General features: G+C 45.9%; 1 long non-coding RNA gene across 3 annotated transcripts in view; it reads left to right on the top strand.

Annotated features, from left to right (window-relative positions):
* Positions 1-15999, top strand: part of LOC139240829 (uncharacterized) — a 163507-nt gene that overhangs the window by 94765 nt on the left and 52743 nt on the right. For all 3 annotated transcript variants that reach the window (XR_011588742.1, XR_011588743.1, XR_011588741.1), the window contains exons 2-3: positions 9883-10020; positions 14035-14073. This is a non-coding gene — a long non-coding RNA (uncharacterized lncRNA). The remainder of the gene's footprint in view (positions 1-9882; positions 10021-14034; positions 14074-15999) is intronic.

Genomic DNA, 15999 nt, shown 5'->3' with positions numbered 1-15999 from the left:
GTTGGAGTTGTGTACAGACCACCAAACAGTAGTAGTGAAGTTGGGGATGGCATCAAACAGGAAATTATGGATGCATGCAATAAAGGTACAGCAGTTATCATGTGTGACTTTAATCTACATATAATCTACAAACTAGGAGCAATATGATGGAGGAGCATTTCCTGGAGTGTATAAGGGATGATTTTCTAGACCAATATGTCGAGGAACCAACGAGAGAGCAGGCAACTTGGGGAAGAGTGACCATAATATGGTAGAATTCTTCATTAAGATGGAGAGTGATACAGTTAGTTCAGAGACTAGGTTCCTGAACATAAAGAAAGGTAACTTTGATGGTATGAGACGTGAATTGGTTTGGATAGACTGGCGAATGATACTTAATGGGTTGACAATGGCAGACATTTAAAGATCACATGGATTAACTTCAACAATTGTACATCCCTGTCTGGCATAAAAATAAAATGGGGAAGGTGGCTCAATCGTGGCTAACAAGGGAAATTAGGGATAGTGTTAATCCAAGGAAGAGGCATCTAAATCGGCCAGAAAAAGCAGCAAACCTAAGGAGTGGGAGAAATTTCGTATTCAGCAGAGGACAAAGGGTTTAATTAGGAGCGGGAAAATAGAATATGAGAGGAAGCTTGCCGGGAACATAAAAACTGACTGCAAAAGCTTCTATAAATATGTGAAGAGAAAAAGATTAGTGAAGACAAATGTAGGTCCCTTGCAGTCAGAATCAGGTGAATTTATATGAAGAACAAAGAAATGGTAGACCAATTGAACAAATACTTTGGTTCTGTCTTCACAAAGGAAGACACAAATAACCTTCTGGAAATATTAGGGGACCGAGGGTCTAGCGAGAAGGAGGAACTGAAGGAAATCCTTATTATTCAGGAAATTGTGTTATGGAAATTGATGGGATTCAAGGCCGATAAATCTCCAGGGCCTGATAGTCTGCATCCCAGAGTACTTAAGGAAGTGGCCCTAGAAATAGTGGATGCATTGGTGGTCATTTTCTAACATTCTATCGACTCTGGATCAGTTCCTATGGATTGGAGGGTAGCTAATGTAATTCCACTTTTTAAAAAAGGAAGGAGAGAGATAACAGGGAATTATAGACCAGTTAGCCTGACATCGGTCGTGGGGAAAATGTTGGAATCAATTATTACAGATGTAATAGCAGCGCATTTGGAAAGCAGTGACAGGATCAGTTCAAGTCAGCATGGATTTATGAAAGGGAAATCATGCTTGACAAATCTTGTAGAATTTTTGAGGATGTAAGTAGTGCAGTGGACAAGGGAGAACCAGTGGATGTGATGTATTTGGTCTTTCAAAAGGGTTTTGACAAGGTCCCACACAAGAGATTAGTGTGCAAAATTAAAGCACATAGTATTGAGGGTAATGTACTGATGTGGATAGAGAACTGGTTGGCAGACAGGAAGCAGAGAGTCAGGATAAACGGGTCTTTTCAGAATGGCAGTCAGTGACTAGTCGAGTGCCGCAGGGCTCAGTGCTGGGACCCCAGCTCTTTACAATATACATTAACGATTTAGACAAAGGAATTGAATGTAATATCTCCAAGTTTGCAGATGACATTAAGCGGGGTGGCAGTGTGAGCTGTGAGGAGGATGCTAAGAGGCTGCAGGGTGACTTGGACAGGTTAGGTGAGTGGGCAAATGTATGGCAGATGCAGTATAATGTGGATAAATGTGAGGTTATCCACTTTGGTGGCAAAAACAGGAAGGCAGAATATTATCTGAATGGTGACCGATTTGGAAAAGGGGAGGTGCAACGAGACCTGGGTGTCATGGTACATCAGTCAATGAAAGTTGGCAAGCAGGTACAGCAGGTGGTGAAGAAGGCAAATGGCATGTTGTCCTTCATAGCAAGAGGATTTGAGTATAGGAGCAGGGAAGTCTTACTGCAGTTGTACAGGGCCTTGGTGAGGCCCCACCTGGAATATTGTGTTCAGTTTTGGTCTCCTAATCTGAGGAAGGACGTTCTTGCTATTGAGGGAGCACAGCGAAGATTCACCAGACTGATTCCCGGGATGGTAGGACTGACATATGAAGAAAGACTGGATTGACTAGGCTTATATTCACTGGAATTTAGAAGAATGAGAGAGGATCTCATAGAAATATAAAATTCTGACGGGATTGGACAGGTTCGATGCAGGAAGAATGTTCCCGATGTTGGGGAAGTCCAGAACCAGGGGTCACAGTCTAAGGATAAGGGGTAAGCCATTTAGGACCGAGATAAGGAGAAACTTCTTCACTCAGAGAATTGTGAATTCTCTACCACAGAAAATTGTTGAGGCCAGTTCGTTCGATATATTCAAAAGGAAGTTAGATGTGGCCCTCATGGCTAAAGGGATCAAGGTGCATGGAGAGAAAGCAGGAATGGGGTACTGAAGTTGCATGATCAGCCATGATCATATTGAATGGTGGTGCAGGCTTGAAGGACCGAATGGCCTACTCCTGCACATATTTTCTATGTTTCTAAGGAACAGCTAATTAGATTCAAGTCTAATCACACCGGCCCCGATCATCCTCCACTGCCTCTTAACATCAAACTGATCAACTTTCAACATGACTTGTACATCTGTAAATTTCTAAATTGTAAATAAATAAATAAATATCCTGTTGTTGCAACTATCGGTTGTTTTTCAAACGGTGCAGATTCTACTGCTGTGTGACTGAGAGTGTGTACACACACTACACACTCACACCCTGACACTCTCTCTCTCACTCTCTCACACACACAGACACACACACACCTTGACACACACACACACACACCTTGACACACACACACACACACACACACACGCACACACACACACCTTGACACACACACACACCTTGACACACACACACACACACCTTGACACACACACACACACACACACACCTTGACACACACACACCTTGACACACACACACACACCTTGACACACACACACACACCTTGACACACACACACACACCTTGACACACACACACCTTGACACACACACACCTTGACACACACACACCTTGACACACACACACACCTTGACACACACGCACCTTGACACACACACACCTTGACACACACACACCTTGACACACACACACCTTGACACACACACACACCCCTTGACACACACACACACCCCTTGACACACACACACACACACACCCCTTGACACACACACACACACACACCCCTTGACACACACGCACACACACACACACACACCCCTTGACACACACACACACACACACACCCCTTGACACACACACACACACACACACACCTTGACACACACACACACACACCTTGACACACACACACACACCTTGACAAACACACACCTTGACACACACACACACACCCCTTGACACACACACACACACACACCTTGACACACACACACACACACACACACCTTGACACACACACACACACACCTTGACACACACACACACACACACCTTGACACACACACACACCTTGACACACACACACACAAGCACACCTTGACACACACACACACACACCTTGACACACACACACACACACCTTGACACACACACGCACACACCTTGACACACACACGCACACACCTTGAAACACACACGCACACACCTTGACACACACACCTTGACACACACACACACACACACACCTTGACACACACACACACACACCTTGACACACACACACACACACCTTGACACACACACACACACACACCCCTTGACACACACGCACACACACACACACCCCTTGACACACACACACACACACACACACACACCTTGACACACACACACACACACACCTTGACACACACACACACCTTGACACACACACACACCTTGACACACACACACACACCTTGACACACACACACACACCTTGACACACACACACACACACACACACACACACACACACACCTTGACACACACACCTTGACACACACACACACACACCTTGACACACACACACACACCTTGACACACACACACACCCCTTGACACACACACACACACCCCTTGACACACACCTTGACACACACACACACACCCCTTGACACACACACACACACACCTTGACACACACACACCTTGACACACACACACCTTGACACACACACACACACACCTTGACACACACACACACCTTGACACACACACACACACCTTGACACACACACACACACCTTGACACACACACACACACCTTGACACACACGCACACACCTTGACACACACGCACACACCTTGACACACACACGCACACACCTTGACACACACACACACCTTGACACACACACGCACACACCTTGACACACACACGCACACACCTTGACACACACACACACACACACCCCTTGACACACACGCACACACACACACACACCCCTTGACACACACACACACCCCTTGACACACACACACACCCCTTGACACACACACACACCCCTTGACACACACACACACACCTTGACACACACACACACACACACACACCTTGACACACACACACACCTTGACACACACACACACCTTGACACACACACACACACACACACCTTGACACACACACCTTGACAAACACACACCTTGACACACACACACACACCTTGACACACACACACCCCTTGACACACACACACACACCCCTTGACACACACCTTGACACACACACACACACACCTTGACACACACACACATACACACACCTTGACACACACACACACACACACACCTTGACACACACACACACCTTGACACACACACACACACACACACACCTTGACACACACACGCACACACCTTGACACACACACGCACACACCTTGACACACACACCTTGACACACACACCTTGACACACACACACACACACCTTGACACACACACACACCTTGACACACACACACACACACCTTGACACACACACACACACACACACCTTGACACACACACACACACACACACACACCTTGACACACACACACACACCTTGACACACACACACACACACACACACTTTCACACACACACACACACACACACCTTGACACACACACACGCACACACACACACACGCCTTGACACACGCCTTGACACACACACACACACACCTTGACACACGCACCCTCTTAGAAAATATATTCTCCCTCTTCGCTGTCCGATTAAACAATCCCAGGACAGGTACAGCACGGGTTAGATACAGAGTAAAGCTCCCTCCACGCTGTCCCATCAAACAGGTCTTTTTCTGCGCACTTTATTATTTACAACTACACACACTTGCTCCGGATACAGTTTGTGAATTAAAATCAAAGTCCTGATCACTGCAAATCCCCTCAGCCTTTCCACTCTGCTCTCTCCAGATGTAATTAGCTACAAGACAGCAGGAAACAAAGAGGACCCACGGATTTCAGGAGAGAAAGGTTTCACCTGATGTTCCTGTCGGTGGATTCTCTGTCGTGGGAGAGGTCGTTGCGAGTCCCACAGAAAGTAACAACTAATTAATACAAGTCGATAAATTTGAGTAAAATAGACCCTGACAGATTTCTATACATCATAAAAAATGAAATGGTTGAATAATTTCCATCAGGGATAGACCTGGCCTACATATAACTCCAGTCGCGCACTGGTTCAAAATGGCCTCCGAGCAATTCATTGACAGGGCTACAAGGTGTATAGGAAGTGTGGAGGGGTCAGAGGCTGGATAGGTTTAATATAATTGTTACTGAGCATCTTATTGCTGGAGAAAGATGTAATGATAAGAACATAAGAAATAGGAACAGGAGTAGGCCACAGGGCCCCTCGAGCCTGCTCCGCCATTCAATAAGATCATGGCTGATCTGATCATGGACTCTGCTCCACTTCGCTGCCCGCTCCCTATAACCCCTTATCCCCTTATCGATTAAGAAACCGTCTATTTCTGTCTTAAATTTATTCAATATCTCAGCTTCCACAGCTCTCTGAAGCAGCGACTTCCACAGATTCACAACCCTCTGAGAGAAGGAATTTCTCATCTCTGTTTTAAATGGGTGGCCTCTTATCCTAAGATCGTGCCCTCTAGTTCGAGTCTCCCCCATCAGTGGAAACATCCTCTCTGCATCCACCCTGTCAAGCCTCCTCATAATCTTATACATCTCGACAAGATCACCCCTCATTCTTCTGAATTCCAATGAGTAGAGGCCCAACCTACTCAACCTTTCCTCATAAGTCAACCCCCTCATCCCCAGAATCAACCTAGTGAACCTTCGCTGAACTGCCTCCAAAGCAAGAATATCCTTTCATAAATATGAAAACCAAAACTGCACGCAGTATTCCAGGTGTGGCCGCATTGGAGAGATCTGGTTGGCAGACAGGAAGCAAAGAGTGGGAATAAACGGGTCCTTTTCAGAATGGCAGGAAGTGACTAGTGGGGTGCCATAGGGTTCAGTGCAATATACATTAATGATTTAGACGAAGGAATTAAATGTAATGTCTCCAGTTTTGCAGATGACATTAACCTGGGTGGCAGTGCGAGCTGCGAGGAGGATACTAGGAGGCTGCAGGGAACTTGGACAGGTTAGGTGAATGGTCAAATGCATGGCAGATGCAGTATAATGTGGATAAGTGTGAGGTTATCCAATTTGGTTGCAAAAACAACAAGGCAGATTATTATCTGAATGGTGATAGATTAGTAAAAGGGGAGGTGCAATGAGACCTGGGTGTCATGGTACATCAGTCCTTGAAGGTAGGCATGCAGGTACAGCAGGCAGTAAAGAAGGCAAATGGCATGCTGACCTTCATAGCGAGAGGATTTGAGTATAGGAGCAGGGAGGTCTTACTGCAGTTGTACAGGGCCTTAGTGAGACCACACCTTGAGTACTGTGTGCAGTTTTGGTCTCCTAATCTGAGGAAGGACATTCTTGCTATTGAGGGAGTGCAGCGAAGGTTCACCAGGCTGATTCCCGGGATGACAGGACTGACATAGGAAGAAAGACTGGATTAGCTAGGCTTATATTCACTGGAATTTAGAAGAATAAGAGGGGATCTCAGAAACATATACAATTCTGACAGGATTGGACAGGTTCGATGCAGGAAGAATGTTCCCGATGTTGGAGAAGTCCAGAACCAGGGGTCACAGTCTAAGGATAAGGGGTAAGCCATTTAGCACCGAGATGAGGAGAAACTTCTTCACTCAGAGAATTGTGAACCTGTGGAATTCTCTACCACAGAAAGTTGTTGAGGCCAGTTCGTTAGATATATTCAAAAGGGAGTTAGATATGGCCCTTACGGCTAAAGGGATCAAATGTATGGAGAGAAAGCAGGAATGGAATACTGAAGTTGCATGATCAGACATGATCTTATTGAATGCTGGTGCAGGCTCGAAGGGCCGAATGGCCTACTCCCGCACCTATTTTCTATGTTTCTTATATCGCTGTAGTAAGACTTCCCTGCTTTTATACTCCATCCCTTTTGCAATAAAGGCCAAGGTACCATTGGCCTTCCTGATCACTTGCTGTACCTGCATGCTATTCTTTTGTGTTTCATGCACAAGTACTCCCAGGTCACGCTGTACTGCGGCACTTTGCTATCTTTCTCCATTTAAATAATAATTTGCTCTTTGATTTTTTTCTGCCAAAGTGCTTGACCTCATACTTTCCAACATCATACTCCACCTGCCAAATTTTTGGCCATTCATGTAGCCTGTCTATGTCCGTTTGCAAATTTTTTGTGTATTCCTCACTCATTGCTTTTCCTCCCATCTTTGTATCGTCAGCAAACCTGGCTACGTTACACTCAGTCCCTTCTTCCAAGTCGTTAATGTAGATTGTAAATATTTGGGGTCCCAGCACTGATCCCTGCGGCACCCCACTAGTTACTGGTTGCCAACCAGAGAATGAACTATTTATCCCGACTCTCTGTTCCCTGTTAGTTAGCCAATCCTCTATCCATGCTAATATATTGCCCCCAACCCCGTGAACGTTTATCTTGTGCAGAAACCTTTTATTTGGCACCTTGTCAAATGCCTTCTGGAAGTCCAAATACACCACATCCACTGGTTCCCCTTTATCCACCCTGTTCATTACATCCTCAAAGAACTCCAGCAAATTTGTCAAACATGACTTCCCCTTCATAAATCCATGCTGACTCTGTCTGACCAAATTTTGCTTTTCCAAATGTCCTGCTACTGCTTCTTTAATAATGGACTCCAACATTTTCCTAACCACAGATGTCAGGCTAACTGGTCTATAGTTTCCTGCTTTTGGTCTGCCTCCTTTTTAAAATATGGGCATTACATTTGCAGTTTTCCAATTTGCTTGGACCTCCCCAGAATTCAGGGAATTTTGGTAAATTACAACCAATACATCCACAATCCCTGCCATTACTTCTCTTAAGAACCATCAGGTCTTAAGATGCACTCCATCAGGTCCAGGGGATTTATCTGCCTTTAGTCCCATTATCTTACTGAGTACCACCTCCTTTGTGATTGTGTTAAGTTTCTCCCCCATAGCCCCGAGACTATCCAGTGTCGGAATATTGTTAGTGTCCTCTACTGTAAAGACTGATGCAAAATATTTGCTCAGAGTTTCTGCCATCTCCATGTTCCCCATTACTAATTCCCCGGTTTCATCCTCATTTACTTGAGCCACCCTTTTCCTTTTTATGTACCTATAGAAACTCTTGCTGTCTGTTTTATCATGTTAATCAGGAACATCCAGGGTGATTTAGGGTACGAGTGGATCAGTCACATGAGTGAGGAATAATCATTGGGGTTTGTCATAGACCTCCAGACCAGACACCTGAACATGATGAGTTACTATGGAAATAGTGTACTAAAGATTGTGAATCAACTAATTTTATTACATCTATAATTGAATCGGTAACAGGAACACGGGCTCAATCTCATCCACTCAAACCCAGTGGTTACTGAATAGTGATCAGGAGCAGGAACTCTGGCAGATTTCCTCTCTCTTTCTAACCAAGGGGTCACTGGACAGTGATCAGGAGCAGGAACCCTGGCTGATCCCTCGACACTGCCCCTCAAACACTCCCAGGGTAGCTACAGCATGGGTTAGATAAGAACTAAAGATCCCTTTAAACTGCCCCATCGAACACTCCACAGCACTCGACAGCACGGGTTAGATACAGAGTAAAATTCCCTTTGCACTGCCCCATCAAACAATCCCAGGGCAGGATTGCATTGTTAGATACAGAGTAAAGCTATGTCAACACTGTCCGATCAAACAATCCCAGGGCAGGTACAGGGGATTAGATACAGAGTAAAGTTCCCTCTACACTGTCCCATCAAACAATCCCAGGGCAGGTACAGCACGGGTTAGATACAGAGTAAAGCTCCCTCTGCACTGCCCCATCAAACAATCCCAGGGCAGGTACAGCACGGGTTAGATACAGAGTAAAGCTCCCTCTACACTGTCCCATCAAACACTCCCAGGGCAGGTACAGCACGGGGTTAGATACAGAGTAAAGCTCCCTCTACACTGTCCCATCAAACAATCCCAGGGCAGGTACAGTACGGGTTCACAGCCTCAGCTATGGAAGAGACAGTTTCAGTTCAAAAGATCAACAGAGAAACGAGAACCTTGGTTTGTGAAAGTGAAGCTCGTCGTGAATGCAAGAAATATATTTGTCCAGGAATAAAAGATTTCAGTAAAGTATTTCCATTTTGTATACTTGAGGGTGTTTTAATGAGGAAGGGATGGTCTATGTTGATATTACATTAGTCATTCTGATCAGATTAACGCAATGTCTTGCATTATTATGTAAATATCTTCAGCATCTCCATTTCAACCAAAAACAAACCTTACATGCAAGAATATTACAATTAATTGGTTCAATTCTGATCATTATCTTTTTGATTTATTCCACAGGTGTCTGCACTGGAAAGATTTTGGGTACAGCAAATGAAGAAACAACCAAAGAGACTGAAAGCAGAAGATACAGTTTGAGAAATAGAGAGAGAAAAGTTTACACTGAAGAAAGGGAACTTTGTGACGATGATTACCTGTGTATGTGCAAAGTAACCTATCCATTTCCTCAGGGCAGGAATAATTTATTGCGTGTTTTGGTGAGATAACACAGGGTCTTGGTAGGCCAGGGGATTGGTGGAGCAATACAGCATGTCAGAGTGGTGGGACAGGAGTGCAGGCCTGTGTTTGCCCACAAACAGGCACCGATTGTTCTTTTTTCATGGCCGCTTTTTATTGGGAATAGCAGCTCCTTGTCTAAGGTTGTGAAGCATCCTATGCCAGCCTACAGCAGGACCTGGACAACATCCAGGAAATACAATTGATGAACTGGGCAGGATTTAAATCCAGATGCCATTGACGAAAGGAACGCCTCTGTGCTGATCTTCCAACAGCAACAACTTGTATTTCTATAGCGCTTTTAAAACAGTAAAATGTCCCAAGGTGCTTCACAGGAGTGTTATAAGGCATAACATTTGACACAGAGGCAAAAACTTTATCAAAGAGGTAGGTATTAAAGAGCGTATTGAAGGAGGAAAGAGAGGTGGAGAGATAGAGAGGTTTAGGCAGCAATTCCAGACCTTGGGGCCGAGGCAACAGAAAGCACAGCCACCAATGGTTGAGTGATTATAATCAGGGATGTCCAAGAGGGTTGAATTAGAGGAGTGCAGACATCTCGGGAGGTTGTGGGGCTGATGGAGATTACAGAGATAGGGATGAGCGAGGACATGGAAAGATTTGAAAACAAGGATGAGAATTTCAAAATCAAGGTGTTGCTTAACCAGGAGCCAGAGGGGTGAGTGGGACTTGGTGCGAATTAGGATACTAGCAGCCGAGCTTTGAATGACCTCAATTCTTCAAAAGGTAGAATATGGGAGGCCAGCCGAGGTGCGTTGGAATAGTCAAGTCTCGAGGCAAGGGAGGAGACAGGCGATGTTACAGAGGTAGAAATAGGCGGTATTAGTTATGCAGTGGTTTTGTGGTCGGAAGCTCATTTCAGGGTCAAGTATGACACCAAGGTTGCAAACGGTCTGGTTCAGCCTCAGACAGAAGTTGGGGAGAGGGATGGAGTCAGTGGCTCGGGAATGGAGTTTGTGGTGGGGACCGAAAACAATGGCTTTGATCTTCCCAATATTCAGTTGGTGAAAAACTCTGCTCATGCACAATTGGATGTCGAGAGAAGTGGTAGTGAGGTAGAGCTGGGTGTCATCAGCGTACATGTGCAAACTGAAGCGGTGTTTTGAATGATGTCGCTAAGGGGCAACATGTAGATGAGGAATAGAATGGGGCCAAGGTTAGATCCTTTGGGGACACCAGAGCTAATGATGTGGGGACGGGGAGGGAAGCCGTTGCAGGTAATTCTCAGGCTACAGTTCGATAGATAAGATTGGAAGCAGACAAGGGCAGTCCCACCCAGTTGGACAACGGTGGAGGGGTGCTGGAGGAGGATGGAGTGGTCAACTGTGTCAAAGGCTGCAGACAGGTCGAGAAGGATGGGGAGGGATAGTTTGCCATTGTCACAGTCACAAATGATGTCATTTATGACTTTGATGAAAGCCATTTTGGTACTGTGGTCGGCACGGAAACGGGATTGGAGGGATTCAAACATGGAATTGTGGGAAAGTGGGGCACAGATTGGGAGGTGACAACACGTTCAAGGACTTTGGAGAGGAAAGGGAGTTTGGAGATGGGCGGTAGGTTGTGAGGACGGAGGGGGTCGAGGGTTGTTTTTTTGAGGAGAAGGGTGATGATGACAGATTTGAGGGAGAGGGGGACAGTACCTGAGGAGAGAGAACCGTTAACAATGTCAGCTAACATAGGAGCCAGAAAAGGAAGTTGGGTGGTCAGCATTTTAATGGGAATAGGGTCAAGGGAGCAGGAAGTGGGTCTCATGGACAGGATTAGCTCGGAATAGTCATGATGGGAGATCGGAGAGAAACTGGAGAGAGATGTGAGGTCAGGGCTCGGGCAGGGGGCTTCCTTAGAGGAAGTTTGGCTCGGTGGGCGAGGGTAAGGAAGGGAAGAGGCAGAGGCGGCCGAACAACTGGTCTCAATCTTAGAGACAAGAAAGTCCATGAGCTCCTCACACGTATTGTCGAAGGTGAGGGTGGAATCTAGGGAGAAGGGTTTAAAAAGACAGTTAGCAGTGGAGAATAGAAGCCGGGGTTTGTCTTTACATTCCAGAATGATTCTGGAATAGAGAGCAATTTTGGCAGACGAGAGCAGGACCCGATAGTGCTTTCTGTGGTCCAGCCAGATCTGGCGGTGAATGGCTAAACCAGTTGTCTGCCATATCGGTTCAAGTCTACATCCCTTGGATTAATGGGATGAAGATCAGGGCTGTACCAGGGGGAATGGCCAGGGTGAGAGAGAGTCATTGTTTTAATAGGGACTCGGGCATTGAATGTGGTGGTGAGGGTGTGATTGAGTAGATTGGTGACTGCAAAAATGTCATGGTGAATGGTGGGCCAAAGGCTGGACCGTTGGGAGTTGATAAGTGCTGTTGTAAGATTACATCTGGAGAGTGCAGAGTGAAAAGGCTGAGGGATTTGCAGTGATCAGGACTTTGATTTGAATTCACAAACCGTACTCGGAGAAAGTGTGTGTAGGTGTAAATAATAAAGTGTGCAGAAAAGGACCTGTTTGATGGGGCAGTGTGGAGGGAGCTTTATGCTGCATCTAACACGTGCTATACTTGATCTGATAGTGATTGATGGTAAAGATAGATAAGAACATAAGAAATAGGAGCAGGAGCAGGCCATTCGGTTCTTCGAGGCTGCTCCATCATTCAACAAGTTCATGGCTGATCTTCGACCTCAACTCCACTTTCCCGCCTGATTCCCATATCCCTTCATTCCCTTGGTATACAAAAATCTATTGACCTCTGTCTTGAATATACTCAACGACTGAACCTCCACAGCCCTGTGGAGTAGAGAATTCCAAGGATTCACACGTGTGAAGTGAAGAAATGTCTCCTCATCGCCGTCCTAAACGGCCGGCCCCTTATTCTGAGACTGTACACCCTCGATCTACACTCCCCAGCCAGGGGAAAACATCCTCCCAGCATCCACCTTGTCAAGGCCCTTAGGCATTTTATATGTTTCAATAAGATCACCGCTCATTCTGCCAAACTCGAGAGATTATAAGCCTAGTCTGCTCAATCTCTCTCGTAGGACACCCCCTCATATGAATCAACCTAGTGATCTTTTCCAATCTAAGTTATAGGGGCTGAAATTCCGGCCTCACTGGGTCCGTACGAAGTGCGGACCGACCCGGCAAGTCCTCGCAGAAGCCGGTTTTCAGGGCGCAGTGCTTTTCCGATCTGTCCTCCGCATCCCAGCAGGAAGGACATTCGCGCGGGAGAGATTGGGCTACTCCTACCCAGCGACTGTCCTTCAAACTCTTACACCTGGTGAAAGCAGGCGCATAGCCGACTTTTACCAGCGTAAGAGTTTTAAAACATAAAAATTACATTTAAAAACTCTGTTTTACATTTAAAACCCTGTCCCTTAAGGTAAGTTTATATTAAACCGTATTAAAACACATTTAAAAAAATTTCAAAAAATATGTATTTTTTCTAAAACATTTAATTATCTTTCATTTCAATTAATTTAAATATGTGAGGTGTTTTATTTATTTATTATGATGTGTTTGGGTGTTTTAGGTGTTTTCTTATTGATAGTAATGGGAACTCGTAAAGTCGGCATTCCCATTATTATAATGAGAATACTGCATTGTGATTGGTTGCCCAGGCCTTTGTGACTCCAGCTTGGTCTTGCGTACCTTGAAGACAGGTCCCCATGTGATACGCAGCGAAGCTCGGCCTCCGACCGAGATCCTACATTTCTCCAGGACCAACAGGTAGATTCGTAAATTATTTCCGGGTCGGAGGTGTTTGTACGACGGAAGCCACCGTCCGGAATTGTATCCCCATCATCTTTGTAATCCTTCACTCCTGTGTACAAAGTGAATCTCACAGCCTAAAATTCATACAAATCTCAGTAAGGATACTCAGAACATATTTTAATTGTCTTTTATTTGCTTCATTTTTTTCAGATGAACTCCGATATCTTCAGACCAACATTCTTCGACATGGTAGGGGAGTTTTTCTATCTTGTCTTGGGCTTTAGTTTAAATTAAGAGTCGGGATTCAAAACTAAAGGTTAAACACTTGAGAACTTAATGAATGAAATACATTAGAGATGGCAGGGGAGGGTGTTACTGCTGTTACAGGTGGGAGCTGGTTGACCCGATTGAGGTCCACGGCGACCACATCTGCAGGAAGTGTCTGCAGCTGGAGGAACTTCAGCTCCGAGTTGATGAGCTGGAGTCTGAGCTCGGACACTAGGACACATCAGGGATGGGGAGAGTTACCTGGACGCTGTGTTCCAGAATGCATGTCACACCCCTTAGATTAATTCACTCAAATTTGGTCCGTTGTCGGGGACAGTAGGGTGTGACTGAGTGAGGCAGGTATGGGGACCCAGAATGTAGTGATGGAGGAGCCTCAGCCCTTACAATTGTCGACCAGGTATGAGATTCTTGCTCCCTGTGTGGACGAGAGCAAAGACTGCAGGGAGGATGAGCAAACTGACCACAGCACCGTGGTACAGGGGACCATTCAAGTGGGGGAGTAAAAAGAAATGTGGTAGTGGTAGGTGGCAGTATAGTTAGGGGGATAGATACTGTTCTCTGCAGCCGAGAGCGTGAATCCCAAAGGCTGTGTTCCCTTGGGTTAAGGGCATCTCCTCGACTGGAGAGGAACTTGGAGTGGGAGGGTGAAGATCCAGTTGTCGTGAGCCACGAAGGTACCAATGACATAGATAGAACAAAGAAAAAGGTTCTGCTGAGGGAGTGTGAGCAGCTAGGTGCTAAATTAAAAAGCAGAACCACAAAGGTAATAATCTCTGGATCACTACCTGAGCCGCGAGCAAATTTGCATCGGGTAAATAAGATCAGTGAGATGAACACGTGGCTCAAAGACTGGTGTGGGAGAAATGGGTTTCGATTCATGGGGCACTGGCACCAGTACTGGGGCAAGAGGGAGCTGTTCCGTTGGAACTGGCTTCACTTGAACCATGCTGGGACCAGTGTCCTGGTGAATCAAATAACTAGGGCTATAGAGAGGGCATTAAATTAAATAGTGGGGGGTGGGGGAGGGTTCAGGTGAGCAGAGCGACCCCCTCGATTGCCATCTGCCTGGACCGGTTAATAGTCACCTTGGCCATGCCCAGGAGCAGTCCGACGAGGAGGCCTTCCGACCTTCCCGCTCCGCGCCGCACAGGATACCCAAAGATCAGGATCATGGGACTTAATTGCAACCAGAATTTGAGGAGCAGCCCCTTCAAATATTGGAACAGGGGCTGCAACCTGACACAGTCCACATAAACATGGAACACGGTCTCTTCCAGACCGCAGAAATTACAGGCAGCCTGGGAGTCTGTGCATGGACTTAAAAACCGATTGCACGGGACTGCCCCATGTTACACCCTCCAGACCAAGTCTCCAATAAATAAAGGGAGGACTCCCACGTAGCGAGCACTCAATTGGAGACCCCCCATCTCCTCCGAACGGCTAGGTGGTGTGCCGTGATGTGTCCAAATGGCAGACGAGGATGGTAAAGTGGAGAATGTGCAAGAGCAGCCCATACAGGAATCCCCTCAAACTAAAGGTGGACAAGTCCCCTGAACCTGATGGCCTGCATCCTAGGGTCTTAAAAGAAGTGGCTTCAGAGATCGTGGATACATTGGTTGTAATCTAACAAAATTCTCTGGGTGCTGGGGGAGGTCCCAGCAGCTTGGAAAACCATAAATGTAATGCCCCTATTTTAAAAAAAGGAGGGAGACAGAAAGCAGGAAACTATCGACCAGTTAACCAACCATCTGTCGTTGGAAAAATGCTGGAGTCCATTATTAAGGAAGCAGTAGTGGGACATTTGGAAAAGCATGATTCAATCAATCACAGTCAGCATGGTTTTATAAAAGGGAAATCATGTTTGACAAATTTGCTGGAGTTCTTTGA

This window comes from Pristiophorus japonicus, chromosome X (assembly GCF_044704955.1).
Source record: "Pristiophorus japonicus isolate sPriJap1 chromosome X, sPriJap1.hap1, whole genome shotgun sequence".
NCBI lineage: Eukaryota > Metazoa > Chordata > Chondrichthyes > Pristiophoridae > Pristiophorus > Pristiophorus japonicus.
Note: the sequence above shows the minus strand (reverse complement) of the source record. Positions and strands in the feature narration are given on the sequence as shown.